General features: G+C 41.7%; 1 pseudogene; it reads right to left on the reverse strand.

Annotated features, from left to right (window-relative positions):
• LOC111959359 (cholecystokinin receptor-like) overlaps nucleotides 1-22,479 on the reverse strand; it is a 61,990-nt pseudogene extending 39,511 nt beyond the window's left edge.

Below are 22,479 nucleotides of genomic sequence, written 5' to 3' on the forward strand. Positions count from 1 at the left end.
TGTGCTTAGCCCCGGTGCGGGTTATTCCACCTCCCCGCACTGGCCGGGCTAGATTGAGCATTGAGCCAGGTGCCATGAAGCCGCTCAACGCGTCTGGTCTCCAGTGCGTCTCCTCGGGCCGGCATACATGGCACCAGCCTTACGCATGGTGTCCCCGGTTCGCCAACACAGCCCAGTGCGGGTTATTCCACCTCCCCGCACTGGTCGGGCTACGGGGAGCATTCAACCAGGTAAGGTTGGGCAGGCTCGGTGCTCAAGGGAGCCAGTACCCCTGCACGGTCCGGTATATCCGGCGCCACCTCCCCGCCCCAGCTCAGTACCACCAGTGCCAACACCACGCACCAGGCTTCCTGTGCGTCTCCAGAACCCTGTTCCTCCTCCACGCACTAGCCCTGTGTGCGTGTCTCCAGCCCATTACCACCAGTGCCTACACCACGCACCAAGCCTCCTGTGCGTCTCCAGAGCCCTGTGCGCCCTGTTGCTGCTCCCCGCACTAGCCTTAAGGTGCGTGTCCTTAGCCCGGTACCACCAGTTCCGGCACCACGCACTAGGCCTACTGTGCGCCTCAGCCGGCCAGAGTCTGCCGTCTGCCCAGTGCCGCCTGCACTGTCAGTCTGCCCAGTGCCGCCTGCACTATCCGTCTGCCCAAAGCCGCCTGCACTATCCGTCTGCCCAGTGCCGCCTGCGCTATCCGTCTGCCCAGTGCCGCCCTGCGCTATCCATCTGCCCAGCGCCGTCTGAACTGCCCGTCTGTCCTGAGCCTTCAAAGCCGCCCGTCTGTCCTGAGCCTTCAAAGCCGCCCGTCTGTCCTGAGCCTTCAAAGCGCCCGTCTGTTCCTGAGCCTTCAGAGCCGTCCGTCAGACAGGAGCCGCTAGAGCCGTCCGCCAGACAGGAGCCGCTAGAGCCGTCCGCCAGACAGGAGCCGCTAGAGCCGTCCGCCAGACAGGAGCCGCTAGAGCCGTCCGCCAGACAGGAGCCGCTAGAGCCGTCCGCCAGACAGGAGCAGCCAGAGCCGCCGCCAGACAGGAGCAGCCAGAGCCGCCCCGCAGACAGGAGCAGCCAGAGCCGCCGCCAGACAGGAGCAGCCAGAGCCGCCCGCCAGACAGGAGCAGCCAGAGCCGCCCGCCGACAGGAGCAGCCTGAGCCGCCCGCCAGACAGGAGCAGCCAGAGCCGCCCGCCAGACAGGAGCAGCCAGAGCCGCCCGCCAGCCATGACCTGCCAGAGCCGCCCGCCAGCCATGACCTGCCAGAGCCGTCAGCCAGCCATGACCTGCCAGTGCCGTCAGCCAGCCATGACCTGCCAGAGCCGTCAGCCAGCCATGACCTGCCAGAGCCGTCACACAGTCCGGAGCTGCCCCTCAGTCCGGAGCTGCCCTCAGTCCGGACTGCCCCTCAGTCCGGAGCTGCCCTCAGTCGGAGCTGCCCCCTAGTCCGGAGCTGCCCCTCAGTCCGGTGTGCTGCCCCTCAGTCCGGTGCTCCCCTCAGTCCGGTGCTGCCCTCAGTCCGGTGTTGCCCCTTAGTCCGTGCTGGCCCTTAATCCAGTGGGGTTTATATGGAGGGTGGCCGTTAGGAGGAGGCCACGGAAGCGGGGATTGACTATGGTGGGGTGGGGACCACGTCCAGAGCCAGAGCCGCCACCGTGGACAGATGCCCACCCAAACCCTTCCCTATAGGTTAAGGTTTTGCGTCCGGAGTCCGCACCTTGGGGGGGGGGGGGGGGGGGGGTGTACTGTCACGTTCCTGACCTTATTTCCTTTGTTTGTTCTTTGTTTAGTTGGTCAGGACGTGAGCTGGGTGGGCATTCTATGTTATGTGTTTCTATGTTGGGTTCATGTTCAATTAGACTGATATGGTTCTCAATCAGGGGCAGGTGTTTTACGTTTCCTTTGATTGAGAACCATATTAAGGTAGGCTGTTCACACTGTTTGTTTGTGGGTGATTGTTTGCTGGACTGTGTTTGTTCACCTCACGGTACTGTTTCGTTTCGTTCGTTCGTTTGTCCTGTTCGTGCGTTCATTGTTTTATGTGTCTCTATGTTCAGGTCTGTTAACGTCGTTTATTATTTTGTAGTTTGTTCAAGTGTATTTTCGTCTTCGTTATTATTATTAAAATTATGATGGATTCAACCTACGCTGCATTTTGGTCCGATCCTTGTTCCTCCTCAGACGAGGAGGAGGACGAACGTTACATTTACGATCCATTGAGGTCTTGGACCATATTATAATCATCTCTCTCTTTTTTTCATACAATGTGATTTTCTGGATTTTTGTTTTAGATTCCGTCTCTCACAGTTGAAGTGTACCTATGATAAAAATTACAGACCTCTACATGCTTTGTAAGTAGGAAAACTTGCAAAATCGGCAGTGTATCAAATACTTGTTCTCCCCACTGTATGTTTGTAAACTTACCATTAAAAAGTAGCATTATGATTGAGTATCCATATAGCTGTACCATGATATTTGCACTGCTACTGAGTAAACCTCCAATAGTTCTCCACAATTCCACCCACTAAAACCTACCCCCATCCCCATATTGGATTGTCGTCCCAGTGACTGGCAGGCCACCCATGTCCACCGCTCAGATGTTCAACAGTTGTTCCATCCACGAGTCCAACTCAAGAGAAGAATTCATGTGCGAATGCGTGTACAGTTATAGATGTTTGAAAAGGCATGTAAGAATGGGGAGATTTGCCCGCTCCCCATGGGCTACTGCAGCTAGTGTTGCCAGAACTGGGTGGGGGTCTCCACCGGAATTCCCACCGGCTAGGTATAAGGTCGTCAAGGTTCTCATCAACATCTTTGAGAAATTCCCACCGAGGGGCTTTGGCTTTGTTGGACCAACCCTGTCAGGCAGCCTCAGACTCTTAGTTGCTTAGTGGGTCTCTGACCGTGTTTATCTTTCTATCTTGGCTGCATATAGGCTACTTCCAGTAGGCTTATAAAACAGATATGGAGTGTGTGTGTCGCTCATGTGGGTGTCTAGGGTACAGGGTTGGGGACCGCTCCATCATCATAAGACAATAACTAGACTATATTTGCAATTTATTTTAAAATGTATATCCCATATCTGCACAAAATTTAAAACTCTGTCACAACTCCTGCTCACAGACACACATGGACTTTGGCATTTGCAACTATTTTCCTTTTCCACTCACTTAGCTCACCATACTTTTCCAATCACAAAAACACACCCCCCATCTTCAATCACAACCACACTCCCCCCACATATACACCCGCACATACCCACATACGTACTGTGCCTTCTATGTCCTCTGTTTGCTGTGTTTTTATCTCTGCCATATTGAATCCTACCCAATTTCGGGCTTTTGAGTACTTTTATGTTCTTAATCCTTGTATTTGAAAATATATTACTTCAATAATTGTCCTTTCTTCTAATTATGTTTTGTGTAATCTATTAACAGTGAATTTGGAAAGTATTCAGAACCCTTGACTATTTCCACATTTACGTTACAGCCTTATTCTGCAATGGATTAAATACATGTTTTCCCTCATCAATCTACACGCAATACCCCATAATGACAAAGCGAAAAACAGTTATTTWWTTTTTTATTTTGGCCAATTAATACATTTAAAAATGAAAAACAAATATACCTTTTTTTACATACTGTAAGTATTCAGACCCATTTGCTATGAGACTCTAAATTTAGCGCAGGTGCATCCTGTTTTCGTTGATCATCCTTGAAATGTTTCTACAACTTGATTGGAGTCCTGTGTAAATTCAATTGATTGGACATGATTTGGAAAGGCACATACCGGTCTATATGTGACTCATTTGAGGAAACAAGGTGAATGTCACACTTCACTACTTAACAGGAGAGGCATTTGAACGTAAACATTCATTTTTTATCAAAATGTGTTTTTTGGGCAGAAATGCCTTTTGGAACATACAAACTTTCATGTGCCTTATTAACAAACTTGTATTTCATCTGTAATATGAATACAATTGTTAACTTACGAGCCAAGTTGGTTTAGACACAGAAAATACAGGAACCTTCCCGCTAGCCATGATTGGCTGAGATAATGGACGGGCTGGACATGCCGAGAGTTTGGATTGGTCTGCCATGTGGCATGCTTCTGACTATAATGTGAGCTGTTCAGTATGTGTTGATAGTCCTTTCTACTGTGCCGTTTTTGAAAGATATAACATCAGACATCGAGAACAAAAAAAGTTTTGCTACTTTTCTCAAAAACATTGATGCCCTGAATTTATCAGGCACTATCAACAGACCAGCTGGAAAAAGTGATGGGATACTTAATGCACACGTCACAGTCAGTGTGAACTGGAATGACTTGACACAGTGCTGGCCAAACAAGATGTAGCAACAAACATAACAGAGTTAAATTGTTCCAGTCTGCGGTGAAGTGTTCATTCKTATATACGGTAAGAGTCTAGCTACATTTTCAAATATACATTTCTAATTTTGTCAGAAAGGTGTTTTCATTGCAAGGTAAAGCGTACTGTTAGTTAGTTAGAAAATGTTTGCATGCTGGCTTGCTAACTAACGTTACGTCTATGATCTGTGAAGTAATATTATTCTAATCAGAAAATTATTTGAATTGTTAGTTATAGAATAATGCTAGCTAGCTAACTTTGAACATAGTTTGTTAGCTTTAGCTACCTGCAGATTCATACTACAGCTATGACAATGTTTGTATTGGTATTAGTATGATTTGGGATTATGCCAGTTCATTGTTTAGCTAGCTACAGTAGCTAACTAGCTACGTCTAATCAAAAGACTCCACTTCGGTCGGATTATTACATGACCCATCAAGTTAGCCAGGTGTGTCTGGGGGTGAACACAGCCATCTAATGTATTTCATAAACATGTGTACATGTCTAGACAATAGTGATCTATCCACTTAGCTAGATGTGGCTGGGGGGTGGTTATAGCATTTCCYTCAAATGACCCATGAATTTAGACAAGTGTGTCGGGTAAGCATCATCTATTAAGTAAAAATATTCAGTAAATATGGTATATCTAGACAATTTTGTTTACCACATGGCCTCACATGTGAATCCTTAAAGAGATGGGTGTGGCTAAGGCTTAAGAGGGTGTGACTGATGTTAAATAGGTGTAGACAAAGAAGAGCTCTCCAATAGGTATACCAAAACATTCAAGGGTCATTTTCTCAAAAGTGGGGTTACAAGTTAATCAACTTTTAAAGCAGAATTACTTTCCTATTGTTCCTCACTGCAGTGTATGATATACCATTTTCTAGCTCTGAGTCTCTAGCTCTGAGACTTTTATCCAATGTAAAAAAAAAAAAAATATTTCAAATGTTGCTACAGACCAAATCAAAGCATTCGGTCACATATAAGGTGTTTTTCTGCGGCAAGGACTGGGAGACTAGTCAGGATCGAGGGAAAATGAACAAAGCAAAGTACAGAGAAATCCTTGATGAAAACCTGCTCCAGAGTGCTCAGCACCTCAGACTGGGGGCGAAGGTTCACCTTCCAACCGGACAATGACCCTAAGCACACAGCCAAGACAACCCAGGAGTGGCTTCGGGACAAGTCTCTGAATGTCTTTGAGTGGCCCAGCCAGAGCCCGGAATTGAACCCGATCAAACATCTCTGGAGAGACCTGAAAATAGCTGTGCAGGGAATCTCCCCATCCAACCTGACAGAGCTTGAGAGGATCTGCAGAGAAGAATGGGAGAAACTCTCCAAATACAGATGTACCAAGCCTGTAGGGTCATATCCAAGACTCAAGGTGACCACAGGTAGCCTAGTGGTTAGAGCGTTGGACTAGTAACCAGAAGGTTGCTAGATTGAATCCCTGAGCTGACAAGGTAAAAATCTGTTGTTCTGCCCCTGAACAAGGCAGTTAACCCAGTATTCCTAGGATGTAATTGTAAATAAGAATTTGTTCTTAACTGACGTGCCTAGTTAAATAAAAGAATAAAAACAAAGTATTGAGGAAAGGGTCTGAATACTTATGTAAATGTCATATTTCTGTTTTTTAATTTTAATACATTTTTGCTTTCTCATTATGGGGTGTGTCTAGATTGATGAGGGGGGAAAATGTGGAAAAATTCAAGGGGTCTGAATTCTTTGCTAATGCACTGTATAAATGATGTAAATAGAAAGTTGAACACTAATTATTTTATAACATTACCTATCTTGAATGGTATACTTATTTTCCACCATAATTTGCAAATAAATTCATTAAAAATACTACAATGTGATTTTCTGGAWTTTTTTTTCTCATTTTGTCTGTCATAGTTGAAGTGTACCTATGATGAAAACAGGCCTCTCTCATCTTTTTAAGTGGGAGAACTTCCACAATTGGTGGCTGACTAAATACTTTTTTGCCCCACTGTATGTATATATATATATATGTGTGTATGTATATATATATGTGTATATATATATATATATATATGTGTGTATGTGTGTATATATATATATATAACTTCTTTTTTTAAATTATTTTTTAAATTATTATTATTAATATTTTATTTTTTTAAGTCTGTCACATCTGTGAATGTGGAATGTGTTTGGTTGGTTGATTGATTGAAAAACAAGAAAACTTAAGAAAACTTTCAATTGAAAAAAAAATGCAAATATGGCAACGATTGGGCGTTCATATCGATATCCTTTCTGTCCGAAACGATCTACACCTTCGAGCTTGATTTTTTGGACGGTATCTGTAGCGCTTTAACCAGGATATCTTTCACCACACTCTGGATCTTCATCCTGATTCTCTGTAATACCAGTAAGTACCAGATTTTCTCGCATAGATCTAGTCTATATTTCAAGTAAGGCTTCGCTCAGAAACATGTTCTCTTTTTTAACTTCTTTAACGTCCATTTCAATAGTATTGACTGTACCTTTTAGCCTGTTTGTTTCTCKGTTGTCGCAGCTTTTTCATCACTCATCTCGAGGCTCGCCTTCAACTCCTTTATATCATTACTGACTAGTTCAAGTATTCACAATGTATTATTTATCGACTTTAGCAAGTCGGTTTCTACACTTACCATTCCAGGTGGTGAAAAGCATACATCGTCAGTGTCAGTCGAGGAGTCTGGTTTTCTTTCGGGAATTGGTTCTCAATGCTTACTCTCTGACATGTGTTGGTATTATTGGTCGAACAAATTCTCTAGCCTTATAATTTGTTTTTTCTTGTTATCCAGATTGAAGGTTATTGCCCACAAATGTACAAGTATGTGGATTGAAGTCCTAATATTTACTCAGATTTACAGATATTGAATATTATGTTTTCATCTTGAGGCATTCTGCTCCACTGTCTTCAGACCTGTTCTTCCCTACACTCCTGTTCCTGACTATAGACGTATAACTTTACCTGATACTGAAAACCCAACAGGAATTTTAGGAAGAACTCCAGGAGGAGGTCTCTCTCTGTTTCATCAGAACAGCTGTGTGCCCCTGATATCACACACTGAGGTTTTAAGAGGAAGTATTCCACCTACTTTCTCTGACGACGGTGAAAGTAACTTCAGTGAGCTTATGTGGTGCTGCGGAAGTTGGAATCCACCCACCAACTCCTATTACACAACACATGTCCTAAATGACAATATGCAATGACAAAAATATCTTCACACACATACACATACACTTTCTCTCTCACATTACCCTGATGCTGTATCAGCTSTAACTTGTAAGCACCTCAGTGTTGGCTCAGAATGTGTTTAGAGGGACCTGCAATTAAACACATTCTCATTAATAAGTTGAGCCTAACTAGGGTGTGTGTGTTTATGCGTTTGGGTTTGTGGTGTTTATGTGTGCGTGCGTGTATTTATGTCTGTGCCTACATGCACACCACAATCAGGTAATGGAGAGGGAAGACACAACTAAAATACACTGCCTCTCTTCTCTCACTCTCCCTCGTTCTTTCTTCCTGTCTCCCTAATGAAATATGTTACACCGGCTTCAGCCTAATCGAAGCCAATTACTTTCCTGTTTGCTCAGTGGCTGTGCAGGGAACAGCCATAACTCCCTGACCACATTTACTTCTGTCATCCTGCTGTTTGTACCAGGAGAGGAGAAACCTTTCTCCTTAATCACCCCTGGTATTCATCTTGGCGGGTTGGAGGGAAACAGAGACATAGGTAGAAAATAAAAATCAATACAGCCCATTACAAACTCATTCTTCTGTCACTGAGACAGAGGGCTTTGTTTTGACACAATGGTAAATCTTACCGTTGGCGGTAATGCTATAGGTCCAGGGGAGTATCAGACTTTTTTTAGGAATTAGGAGCTCAATAGCTGGCGGTGGCATGAAAGGGCTGGGATCGATGAATAAATACAATTGTAGGTGTGGCGAAGGCCTGGCCACTCACTGGCCAATCAACACATTTCATGGCTTAATACTGCATGTATCGCACCTCCTCAAATAAAAAATACTAGGCTCCCATAAATTGTATGTGTGAGGCACATTCTCAATAAGCCATATAGTTTAGCCTAGGACTGAATCATTTGAATATGTTTGGAGGAGCGCGTCTTTGGTTACCAGACAAGATTCCGATTATGATCACTGTATTGGTCAATTGCACACAAGGTCCAATAAACATTTGACTTCCACTTTTACCCCCTCCAAAAGACACATTCAAGTATTTTTGGAGAGGTGCGGGGGCTGCCACACAGGGCAAGCTGTTGTTGTGTGGGGTTAAGTGCCTTGCTCAAGGGCACAACGGCAGGCAATAGCATCTAGGATTTGATACCAGCAACCCTCTTGTTGCCAGCTCACTTCCCAACAGATTTTTTTTTACGTCTGATTCGGGATTTGAACTTTATGCTGGCTCACCTCTCTAACTGATACGCTACCTGCCAACTACCTGCTGCCTACAAGAGGCGCTCTTTGGAAACGGTGATGAGGATACTTGGCTAATGCACTTAGCTCACCTCTCATTCCATGATTGGCATATGGACATATAGCCTATATGGAGGGGGTTTTACGCACATCCAACATTTTTTTAAATTAATTTTACCTTTATTTAACCAGGAAGGGCTCATTGAGATTTGAAATCTCTTTTTTTCAAGAGCGTCCTGGCCAAGATAGGCAGCACGAAGTCATTACACAATTACAGACAGACAACATGAAAAACTACAAGTAATCTAGTTAAAACCATAGAATTCACAAGAGTATAACAAAGTCATAAAACAGCAAATTAAAAACATTGACAGGTCAGGGAATCAGTCTCAAAATCCTTCAACAGTGATTTAAAAACACAAATTGGGACAAATTCTTCCAGTTTAAAAGTATTTTGTAAGGCGTTCCAAGCCGATGGCGCAGAGTACATTAAAGCCCTTTTACCAAATTCAGTTCGGACATTTGGAAGAGTTAGCAGGATGAACTCCTGCTAACGAAGAGAGTACCCACCACATTTCTGAACAATAAAAATGCCCAAATAAAATGGTAGGAAACCCAAAATGGCTTTGGAAATAAAAGTATACCAGTGACTGAGCCTACGAGTGACTAGAGAAGGCCAGCCAACCCTGATATATAAAGTACCATGGTGCGTAAGGGTTTTGCAGTTTAAATAAAATCTCAATGCGCCATGGTAAATGGTATCAATTGATCTCAAACACTGAGCGGAAGCATTCATATATAAAATATCCCCATAGTCTAGTAAAGGCATAAATGTAGCTGATACTAGCCTGCTTCTGGCTTCAAAAAAAATAAACAGGACCTGGCTAAAATAATGTACAATACATAGAATAAAAGTGGATGTACGCTCACTGTTTTGCTGCTCCCAAACTCTATCTTTTAATGTCTAAAAGTTTAAGTTGTTGAATTTTAGGACTCCTTTAGGTATAAAATTCAAAAAATATAGATATATATTTTTACAAATATTGAATTTGGCCTTTACTACTATAGCCCATAGAAACGCATTGATTAACACATTCATAAATGGCAAAAAAGACTGTCAAAAATAAATCAGAAATAATAAGGTTTTGAAGTGTCTGTCCTATATCTAGGATAAATATTTTTGTGTTTTTGTACACATATTTAACCCCTTATTTTTGTTGCCACAAAACTACCTCCATACTTCCATTTGTTTGTACAGTCGTGGCCAAAAGTTTTGAGAATTACACAAATATTAATTTGCAGAGTCTGCTGCCTCAGTTTGTATGATGGCAATTTGCATATACTCCAGCATGTTATGAAGAGTGATCAGATTAATTGGAATTAATTGCAAAGTCCCTCTTTGCCATGCAAATGAACTGAATCCCCCAAAAACATTTGAACTGCATTTCAACCCTGCCACAAAAGGACCAGCTGACATCATGTCAGTGATTCTCTCGTTAACACAGGTGTGAGTGTTGACGAGGACAAGGCTGGAGATCCCTCTGTCATACTGATTGAGTTCGAATAACAGACTGGAAGCTTCAAAAGGAGGGTGGTGCTGGGAATCATTGTTCTTCCTCTGTCAACCATGGTTACCTGCAAGGAAACACGTGCCGTCATCATTGCTTTGCACAAAAAGGGCTTCACAGGCAAGGATATTGCTGCCAGTAAGATTGCACCTATATCAACCATTTATCGGATCATCAATAACTTCAAGGAAAGCGGTTCAATTGTTGTGAAGAAGGCTTCAGGGCACCCAAGAAAGTCCAGCAAGCGCCAAGATTGTCTCCTAAAGTTGATTCAGCTGCGGGATCAGGGCAACACCAGTACAGAGCTTTCTCAGGAATGGCAGCAGGCAGGTGTGAGTGCATCTGCAAGCACAGTGAGGCGAAGACTTTTGGAGGATGGTCTGGTGTCAAGAAGAGCAGCAAAGAAGCAACTTCTCTCCAGGAAAAACATCAAGGACAGACTGATATTCTGAAAAAAGGTACAGGGATTGGACTGCTGAGGACTGGGGTAAAGTCATTTTCTCTGATGAATCCCCTTTCCGATTGTTTGGGGCATCCGGAAAAAAGCTGGTCCGAAGAAGACAAGGTGAGCGCTACCATTAGTCATGTGTCAAGCATCCTGGGACCATTCATGTGTGGGGTTGCTTCTCAGTCAAGGGAGTGGGCTCAATCACAATTTTGCTTAAGAACACAGCCATGAATAACGAATGGTACCAACACATCCTCCGAGAGCAACTTCTCCCAACCATCCAGGAACAGTTTGGTGATGAACAATGCCTTTTCCAGCATGATGGAGCACCTTGCCATAAGGCAAAAGTGATAACTAAGTGACTCGGGGAACAGAACATCGATATTTTGGGTCCATGGCCAGGAAACTTTGCAGACCTTAATCCCATTGAGAACTTGTGGTCAATCCTCAAGAGGCGGGTGGACAAACAAAAATGCACAAATTCTGACAAACTCCAAGCATTGATTATGCAAGAATGGGCTACCATCAGTCAGGATGTGGCCCAGAAGGTAATTGACAGCATGCCAGGGTGGATTGCAGAGGTCTTGAAAAAGAAGGGACAACAATGCAAATATTGACTCTTTGCATCAAATTCCTGTAATTGTCAATAAAAGCCTTTGACACTTATGAAATGCTTGTAATTATACTTCAGTATTCCATAGTAACATCTGACAAAAATATCTAAAGACACTGAAGCATCAAACTTTGTGGAAATTTATATTTGTGTCATTCTCAAAACTTTTGGCCACGACTGTATAGGTTACCTTCAAACAAGTCCTGTGACACTTGTGGGGGTTGTAGAGCAAAATGGAGAACACCATCGTGTTCGTGCTCCGCGAAGCGCAAGAAGAATGAATACACTGACTTCTGCAGAGGCCAAATCACAGTAAATGCTGTATGGCCACTGCAGATGTTGGACTGAACATGCAGAACCGCACTGCACAGATATCTTTCACAGTGTGCTAAGCTTACACAGTCAGCAGGGAACAGGGTAGCAGAAGGCTACATAAGCGGAGAAAGTAGTTGTGATTGTTTAGAGGTGGGCCAAAAAACTAAATCCCTGTGCATACTTGTTCACAGTGGTATAAACATGACACCAACTGAGTCTGCTTCGTTAGAATCACACGATTCTTACCAGTGGTGGAAAAAGTAGCCAATTGTCATACTTGAGTAACAGTAAATATACCTTAATAGAAAATTACTCAAATAAAAGTGAAAGTTACCCAGTAAAATACTACACTCTAAAAATTAGGGGTTCAACAAGGGTTCTTATAAGATCCTCAAAGTTCTTAGAAGAACCTTAGGGCTCTTGGCACTGAAAAACTGCCCCCAAAGGGTTCTTCTAAGAACCCCATAGGAGGTGGGGTTCATCGAGGAACCTCCTTAGCTGTTGGGGTTTCTTGCAGGACCCTTACTGCCCAACTGAAACATTTGGATTTGAAAGGACAGCAGGTGCAGGCACTTAACTGAAAAATGTGAAGATCTCCTTAATTTAAGGTAAGGTTTGTCCCTTGTATGATCTAAATTCATATTGTTTTATGACGATACCATTTATCTTTTCAAATTTGTTCAAATCTTTCTAAAACAGAAAATGGACACAAGTCAATGAATATCAATCAACAAATAGCTAAGAATGTGTAGGCTATAAGAATATGTTAAAGGTTAGCTGTATTGGGAGCAGATGACTGAACTGCTCACTTTTGTATCTGTGCCTGCCGGGATACAGTTGATTAGGCATACGTACAAAGGTATGTCTATTGGCATTGGTATGTTATCTTATGAATATCACATTTACCATCCTCCTCCCTTACCTCTTCAATGAATATCCCATAGGCCTCTACATTATGGACAAGGTATGTGTATGAAAACCATTATCAAAATAGTTTTTTTTCTCCATTCACATTTACCTACAAAAACCAAGGTTTGAATTCTGTTGTGTGCATGTTTTGTTAATCATCTGTATAATTATTATAACTCCCAGCAGAGCCTCAAGTCCAATGGGTTTATCCTCTGGCGTGTTGATGTTAATGTGTTGATGTTCTATGTATCCACCACCAGATTGATTTTGCAGTGCATGGTGATCAAACAGGTTTCCTGTTATATTAATCAGAGGTGTAGGGAGGGTGAAGTCTGTGGATCCATATTTGGATTTTTGAATACTGCTTTGCCACTAAAATCATAATAAACACTGACAACTAAAATATTGTTGTTATTGTTTTGCATATGTGTATTATTATTATTAATAATAATAACAATAATACTAGCGGAGGGGGGTTGTTCAAAAATTAACCCCAAAAGGTTCTTCAAAATGTTCGTCGCGGAACCATTAAAAGGAGTTCTTTGAAGAACCCTTTTTAATTTGAGAGTGTACTTGAGTAAAAGTCTAAAAGTATTTAGTATCAAAATGTAAAGTATACATCATTTCAAAGTCCTTATATTATGCATAATTTAGTTATTTATGTCTGAGTGTTTGGAGCGTGCCCATGGATATCCGGGATGACCAGGGATGTTCTTTTAAAAAGTGTGTGAATTAGACCATTTTATTGTCCTGCTAAGCATTCAAAATATAATGACTACTTTTGGGTCTCAGGGAAAATGTATGGAGTAAAAAGTACATACTTTTCTATTGGAATGTAGTGAAGCAAAAGTAAAAGTTGTCCAAAATATAAATAGTAAAGTACAGATACCTAAGTACTTAAGTACTTTACACCACTGTAACTTACACACACATACAGAACACACATTAGCATTACTATGAAACATGTGGTTGAATATATTATGAATTTCAGCAACACCATCAGTATTTTAAATTACCTGTTTCTCACCTAACATAAATTATACTGTTTTACAGCTTTTTTCTGTGTTTTATGTGAGATATCCTTCATGAACACCTGATAATGTCACTATACTACAGCTACTAAGGCTATAAAGGCTATAAGGCTGTGAGTTCCTTTGTTTAGTTCCCAATTAGCTTTTTTCACCCTCATCACACTGTGCGAATGTAACAGAGTTAAGAGCGTACTGTAAGCTCACTCCACAGGTGTCTTGAAATGTAGTGGATGGAGCCATCCAATTAGTACCTTTTGGGTGTCTCAAACCGTTGGAACATTGTCAAGGAGGGCGGTCACATGTGTTAGCAAAGCAGAGGTTCCGAGTTCGAGCCAGGTATAAGTCAAATCGGGGGGGTACTTGCTGAGCAAGCAACGTGACATCCGTAACAGTGGTGCCATGACCCAGATGCGCAGTTGGGCTTAGCTGAAGAAAGGTTCTCCTCAGAGAGTAAGATACACGTAAATGTTATATCTAATGGCTAATCTACCACAGTAAATGTCATATCTGTCTCTTCTAACCCAAAGTGCTACTTAAATAGACCCGTTCAGCCAGTGAGGGAGATGGAGTGTTGTCCCCCCAACCTACTGAACACAACAACAAAAACATACAGTGGCAAGAAAAAGTATGTGAACCCTTTGGTGTGTTCAATAAAGACATGAAAACGTGTGTTATTAGTTTAATAAGCACACRATGTTTGTCTATTGTTGTGACTTAGATGAAGATCAGATCAAATTTGATGACCAACAATGCAGAAATCCAGGTAATTCCAAAGTTTCACATACTTTTTCTTGCCACTGTATATCTACTGTATAAGCAGGGTACACTGTAACGGAAAACTGTCATTTTTTGTTTTATCAACAGTAAAATACGGTGAAACGTTGATAGTGTCAATTATTGTGCAATGTGGGAGAATATTGTGGGCGGGGAAATAATTGCTATTTTGTGGCTATAGTGCCCCATCGATTTAAAATGTATAGGGGAAGACTGGAGTGACAGCAAGTCTTAAAGCTTCAATGGTTGAGCATTTTGCCATGTCCTTTTGGTCTGTTTTCCCCCTGTAGTCGATGCCAGTTTGGAAGCCTTTTTTAAGGCCTCTTGAAGTGCAAGTGATATAAAACACAACATATTCCTTGATATGTGGTACTGTGTAAACACATTACCTAGAAGCCAACCTGCTTGCACCTATACCCTGTAATAACAGTAAAATACTCTAAAATATAATAGTCAATTGTACGGAATTGTACTCTGTGTCACTACACAGTTCTTGCTTTGATACTGTATTACGATTACAGTAGGTATACTGTAATATGAAATACAGTAACTTGCGAATTAGCTGCCTATAAATTACTGTCAAATTCACAGCAATACGCTAGAAATTCACAGTGATGTGATAGACCACCTCCATTATAGGAATACAACAGAACTTGAGCAATGTGTGTGAAAGAGAGGGGGTTGAGCAAGTGTGGGAGAGAGAAAGCTAGAGAGAGAGAGAGAGAGAGAGAGAGAGAGAGAGAGAGAGAGAGAGGAGAGAGAGAGAGAGAGAGAGAGAGAGAGAGAGAGAGAGAGAGAGAGAGAGAGAGAAAAAAAATTGTTGTGCAAGTGTGTGAGAGAGAGGCGGAAAAGGGGAGAATGGGACAGAAAATGAATGAGAGCAAGAAAGTGTGAAAGAGAATGATGGAGTATGTGCAAGAGAAAAATAATGAGAAAGAAACCCGGAGGTATTGTGCCAATATCTTACAGATACAAAACCTGAGTCTCAAATGCCAGCCTATTCTTACACAGTACACTACTTTGACCAGGACCCATAGAGCTTTTGTCAAACATAGTGCAATATATAGGGAATAGGGTGCCATTTGGGACACAGCATTCTTCTTGTGACTGATAGCCTGTCTTTGGCACCGCTTGTCACGTCCACCCCATTACCACTATACTGCATGATGGGGCATAAGAATTCACTTTATTCTTTAATTCAACTATCAATATGAGTGCACGGGGGTATCATCCACTTTCCACTGGGAGAGGTTTTCTTAGTTTAATAAACATGAGTGATCGTCCATCATCCAACCTACTTCACGATGTCATAAGCATGATATGACAGGTGTCAACTGTCAAGAACTTTCATAAGAGATAATATCCATTATGAGCAGCTATAACACTGTGATATTGTATGTAGTGATGTACTGTGGCTAGTGAGAGATATTGCCAGAAGACCTGAGTTGCTGTGTGTTTCATAGCCGTGTTAGATGACTTGTCGGGGGTCAAGTCTCTTGATATGATAGCCCATGCAGTCTACAGTCATGCATGATGGCAGGCTTTACCTTAACACAAACCAGGGTCGACTACATTTCAACTCCATCGAGTCACATGATGAATTTAAATTTAATTGCTTGGCAACTGAAGTGAATTGATGTTGAAGTGATGGAATTGAAATGGAAACGATCCCAGTCCTGTGAAAAAGAGTTTAAATCAGGAATGGCCGTCTATTTTACAATGAGTAGAGCGTTGACAGTGAAGCTGGTGTGGGTAGTCTGAATCCGTTAGAGCTGAACCTCTAGTCCTCTGGTCATGGAGGCTTGGCTTGCTATGAAATCACTCAACCCTCTATGTGATTCAACCAGCTGCACTGCATGTCTGTCTGCATCAGTCTACTGCACTATAAATATTTTGCATGGAGCAAAACACATAGGGACAGAGAGACAGTGATAGAAACAGAGGGACATACTGAGAAATTATTAAGGTGACTGAGTGACTAAAGATGATGGCGCAGCTGCGGTCACAGTCTTCGTGTGTGTGCGTGGGTGTGCGTGTGTCTGTGCTTGTGCACGTGCGTGGGTGCGTGTGTATACGTGCATTCGGGTCTGATAATGTCTGTGTGGTCCAGTTGGAACTTGTGGCAGATCCCGAGGGGTATGCTAAATATATAGCCAGGTCACTCAAGATACACTGCAAAATTTCACGTCGGTCCAGATTAGTGGATAAGGATGGCGGATGGGCGTAAGCCACGAGTTCCGGCTCTGAGGGTTGCGTGTTCAAGGAGCACTTGTTTGTTAACTCTTAACCTCTCTTGGGTAGGGGGCAGTATTTTCACATCCGGATGAAAAGCGTGCCTAAAGTAAACTGCCTGCTACTCAGGCCCAGAATCTATCATTGATAGATGTGGATAGAAAACACTCTAAAGTTTCTAAAACTGTTAAAATAATGTCTGTGAGTATAACAGAACTGATATGGCAGGCAAAACCCAGAGGACAAACCATCCCAAAAAATAATAATTTCAGCCTACTGCTGTGTCCAATGGCTTTCATGTTTATTATGAGGCGAAGTCCTCCCAGATTGCAGTTCCTAGGGCTTCCACTAGATGTCAACAGTCTTTAGAAAGAGTTTCATTCTGGTTTTTGGAAAAATGAGCTAGAAGTTGTAGTTTTTCTAAGTGGCTCCCATTTTGGCTGTAGTGTTTCCATGCGCGTGGATGAAAGCGCGTTCTTTGTTATTTATCTCCGGTAATTAACATATTATTCTCCATCTTAAATTGTATAGTTTATTTACGTATTAGGGTACCTGAGGTTTGATTATAACGTTGTTTGACTTGTTTGGATACGTTTATTGGTAACGTTTGGGATTCATTTTGTATGCATTTTGAAGGAGGGAACCGGTGGATTATTGAATGAAGCGTGTCAGCTAAACTGAGATTTTATGGATATAAAGAAGGACTTTATRGAACAAAAGGACCATTTGTGATGTAACTGGGACCTTTTGGAGTGCCAACAGAAGAAGATCTTCAAAGGTAAGGCATTTATTATATCGCTATTTCTGACTTTTGTGTCGCACCTGCCTGGTTGAAAAATGTTTTTCATGCTTTTGTATGCGGGGTGCTGTCCTCAGATAATCGCAAGGTGTGCTTTCGCCGTAAAGCCTTTTTGAAATCTGACACAGCAGCTGGATTAACAAGAAGTTAAGCTTTACGGTTCTTCAGAATTCATATCAAACATCAAATTGGCCAGTGATAACTAGTGTTGATTTTTCAATGTAAAATGTTTGTGTTGATCAAGAGTTAAATTATCAATGTAAAGAGTCAAGGGTGGCAGGTAGCCTAGCAGTTAAGAGCATTGGGCAAGTAACAGAAAGGGCACTGGTTAAATCCCTGAGCCGACTAGGTGAAAAATCTGTTGATGTGCCCTTGAGCAAGGCACTTAGCCTTAATTGCTCCTGTAATTTGCTCTGGACAAGAGCAATGTAAATGTAGTGTAGCGATTTCAGGGGTTGTGTGGTGGATGGACAGTATGTGCCTGCGAGGTTTCTGTGTTTTCTGGCTGCCAGGACCATGGACAGCAATGGGAAGTATTCCCCAGAGACAGGGGCCATGGACAGCAATGGGAAGTATTCCCCAGAGACAGGGCCATGGACAGCAATGGGAAGTATTCCCCAGAGACAGGGCCATGGACAGCAATGGGAAGTATTCCCCAGAGGCAGGACCATGGACAGCTCAGGGGAAACTGCCAGACTGCAGCAGAACAGCCACACCTGTCTCCAGCTGTAATTAGAAACTAAACACCAGACAGGTGAAACCAATCAGGGGCCTCTACTTAACCACGCCCTGGGTTTGCTTTCTTTGTCTTTCCTTTCAGCCCGGCAGGTGAACGAGGAAGAGGAGGAGGCTATTGGAGAGACTGAGTTTACGGTGGAGCAGGAGGTTTACCGGAATAAAGGAACTGAAGATTTCAACAAGGAGTGAACCCCAAAGACCAAGAGTGGAGGCCCTTCCACTGGTGACGACGTATTTACTTTGTTTGTTTGAGTTTTGTATATCAGGAACCTTGCCCCTACCTGATTTAAAAAAAATAAACCTTATTAACCCTTCCCGGGGACTGGTGGTGTGTGTTTCATATGTGTAAACCCTGCCTTATCAAGATCAGTGCACCGAAACCGCCACAGTAGTTACAGTAACACACATTGGTGTAAAAGAACCCCAGTGTTGCTGTTTAAGAATAGAGTTGAACCAAAACCATGACAATCATTAATATATATTTTTTTCCCATAACTCTGTTTTGTACATTGATTAATTCATCTTATGCTACTGAAATATAAATAACAAATGTTTTTAAACAATTCCAATCTTGGACTTATTGCACCCATTACTGAAATGGTTGTTCCAGTTTAGATATTTAAGGTAGTCTCAGATCTTAGTCTTCCCAAACCTGGCAGTCATTCTGAATAAAATTCAAAATGTCAGATATGCCCAATCTGGCTGGATTCCAATAGGAATTACACACTTTGCAAGCCACCATAATGTGATTTGCAGGCCAGATATGGCCAGTAAACTATTCGTTTCTAACCACAATATTAGGGTAAAGCTTTGTATACAATTTAAATACAACAAATTCACTTAGGATCTTACTCTGTGAAGTCCTTAGGACTGCACATTCAACAACCATGTCTCTATCAGTAGCAAACACAGTCATGGATGGTACTGGTAACTCTCAAATTCACTCSAAAGGCACCCTGGTAAATATGCAAATAATGCAGAAAACCCTAAAGCAGGGCCATTCAAAACAAGTCATGGAGCCTCATTTATAAACCGTGCATATGTACAAAATATACCCCAAAATGTGTGTCCGCCAGTTTTCACGCAAAAGTTGGCATTCATATTTTGTTTAAGTAATTGATGTGAGAATGTGTTCACCTCCTGGAAAACTTTAGACCATGTGTATGCACATCTGATAGTGGTTGAAATATTGTGTTGAAAGCTGGCAAGTAAATATTTTGTGCAAATGGGGGATATGATTAAAAGCTTATTCATAAAAAACAAAAATCAGGAAAACATACTAACAAGAATGCCACTATTTGCCATTCGTGAGAAAAGTGAATATCTGTGTCTAAAATAATTAGATATATAAATTAGACAGAAATATTTTTCCTATTTATTTTCATAACCATTGCAGAATGCAGTATGTTCCTCACATTTTTTGGCCTTGATGGGTTAATATTCCCGAATGAGCCATAGAACAAATTACCATGTGCATCTCTCATTTAATTGTACCTTGTAGTCTAGTAAATAGATAGGTTTTATACATTTCAAGTTTTGCAATATCATAGGCAGCACAGTTTATAATATCGGTATACAGTCGAATTTAACAGTTGATATTTTACATTGAAGTAGGCCTATATATCAAGTTTAAAGTGTTTATTGTCACGTGCACAAGTGCAGTGAAATGCCTTTATTACTTGCTCTATTCCAACAATGTGGTAATGAATATCAATAATACTTTTTTAAAAAGTAAAGTAGAACAAAAACACAGTAATACTGCAATTGCATTTTTTTTGGAGCCTCCCCTACAATGTTTCAGAATTCGCGGGCAATCCCTCATATTTAGTTTGGGGGAAAAGTTCATATAAAACATTGTTGAATTCAAACGTTCTGCTGACAGGTCCACAACAATTTGCCATTGTTTACTCGTTCAGAAACGGACTCAGTCATGTTCCAAATAGAGCATAAAGTATTGCTAATACAGTAAAGAGACCGGTAGTTTATGTCAAATATTTGACATTATGTGTAGCCTGCAGTATCGCTGTGCGTGCCTATTGCCTATTTAATCTCATAGACTATATCAAGGCAGGTCATATAAACCCAATAATCTATTGGTAAACTAAATATTGAAGAACAATTCATATTTTTCATTCCCTGTCCTAATAATTCCACTAGTTCCAAATTATACAGGTGAATGGAGGCTCGTTCACGCGGGCACAGTTTTACAAATCTGATTTATAACGGGAAACATGCGTATGTATGGCGTGCGCTAAGTTTTATCTCAATATTTTTGAACGTGGGCATTTTTGTATGGTTCTTTATAGAACCATTCCATTTATGGTTCTTCAGAAACCATGCAGACAATGGTTCCCCCATGGCATCGCTTTCAAGAACCTTACTTGGGTCCAACTTGCACCTTTATTTTTATGAGTGTAGATATAGCCTATTTAGAGACAAACACAAATCTATTAACATTCTGCTACCCAAGACTAATTTCTGACTAATGTTCCCATCCCCCCTTAGGATGTGACTCTATTCTATACGGGTTGGCGCGATGCACGATTCACTCCCGCTCTTGTATGACAAGAAACCTCAATCATGTCATGACGATAATTGGTTTTAATAATAATTGTTTTGTATCACCCCTCGCTATTTCCATGTTAGRATAATTTCTTTGATTACATTTTCTGACACCTGACACCAGCCCATTTCTCATTGGCAGTGAGAGTTGATTTTTATTATGGTGTGAGCATATCAAAATCAATCACTGACATAAGCAAATTAACCGTAAGGGAATGCTGTCTTTGTCACATTTCACTGGATATCAAATGTCTCTCCACAGTGGAATATCTGTCCATGATTGATCTGAGAGACGGTCTCTCACACACACGCGRGCGCAAACACACACACACAGCTCTAGCTGTGAACAACAGCGTGGGAAGGAGTCACTTTGTTAGAAGTGGACAAATAGGTATACAGCTGAACATTTAGTCAAAGTGCAATGCTGACCTTTTGGTATGAGGGTAAAGCCTCAGTCTTCTGACTACACAGGATCAATGGGAACTAGCTTCATTTATGGTCGAGATTGCAGTATTTGCTAAGGATGGGTGGTAGTCATGGTTTTAAAGGGGGTGGTGTGTATTCCCAAGCGTGAGAATTTCTGAATAAGTGTGAATTGGTATGGTTTCTGGCATTGAGTTGGATTGTAGCTAGGCTGGATACATGAATGCGTAATGCGCTGTTGCTTTCTCTGCTGTCCTCATGTTAATTAGCTACATCACTGTACACTGCACACACACATACGCGCGCGGGCACACCCACACCACTTGTACACACACAGTATGAAAAGTTATTGTAATTCATTTGTGATATACCTACGCATCTGTGCTAGGGTTGACTCGGTTGTCATACAATTCTTAGAAAGAAACGGGACACTGATTACTACAATCAAAACATGATGTTCCAGCCCTTTTAAATGATATTAACTGGGAACCAATTATTATTATATCAATCATTTGATTTCTTATTCAATTAAATTATAGAATATAATCATGGTAAAATGTTTAGACTATTTGCACTTCGCATTTACCAGTTGAGATTAACTTTGCTTAAAATAGGTTTTCTTGTCTCTGGTATTTGGATAATGAACGAAATAGAACGAATCGGTAGTTTGAGCGCCTATTGCTGTTGAAATGTAGGCTACGGTGAATTGGGTTTTGTGTCAGCTTCGTGAAAATGCATTGGCTTGGCTTATTTGGTCATTTCATTTAGGTTTTTGAATAAAAAATTAATATAGGTGGCCCGGCTCCTCACCTTTCTGTTTGACATGTTGCGGTTTGAGGACCACGTAAGCGTTTCCACAGGTGGTGATGTTTGTGAGTTCCAGGCTGGAGTTCGGCGTTCCATTTGACGCTGCGCCCTGCGCTTCCACACACTCCAAGAACACAGAGGTTTCGTTCAGGGTTTGTAAATCCATCTTGAGGGTTAAAGAGAAAGGTCAAAAGTACTCATTATATTATTTCTCGTGAGCATTTGCTGTGGTCATATGACTGTCCATAGAAATCCTGAAAATATGTGTAAGTAGCCTAAATCTTTCCAAAAATACTCCAACCAAATTAAATGTTTGTCTGTAGATTTTCCTATTTTGTTTCCTAATAAACACATTCACGGTATCCTTGAAGTTGTCAGTTGCCAGTATGGGTTCATGAGTTGAGTGGATCTCTGCACTGCAGGAAGGTTGGGGACCCCACCGTGCCGCTGCGCCTCGCCCGTTGGA

The sequence above is a fragment of the Salvelinus sp. IW2-2015 genome, linkage group LG36 (genome assembly GCF_002910315.2).
Source record: "Salvelinus sp. IW2-2015 linkage group LG36, ASM291031v2, whole genome shotgun sequence".
Classification (NCBI taxonomy): Eukaryota; Metazoa; Chordata; class Actinopteri; order Salmoniformes; family Salmonidae; genus Salvelinus; species Salvelinus sp. IW2-2015.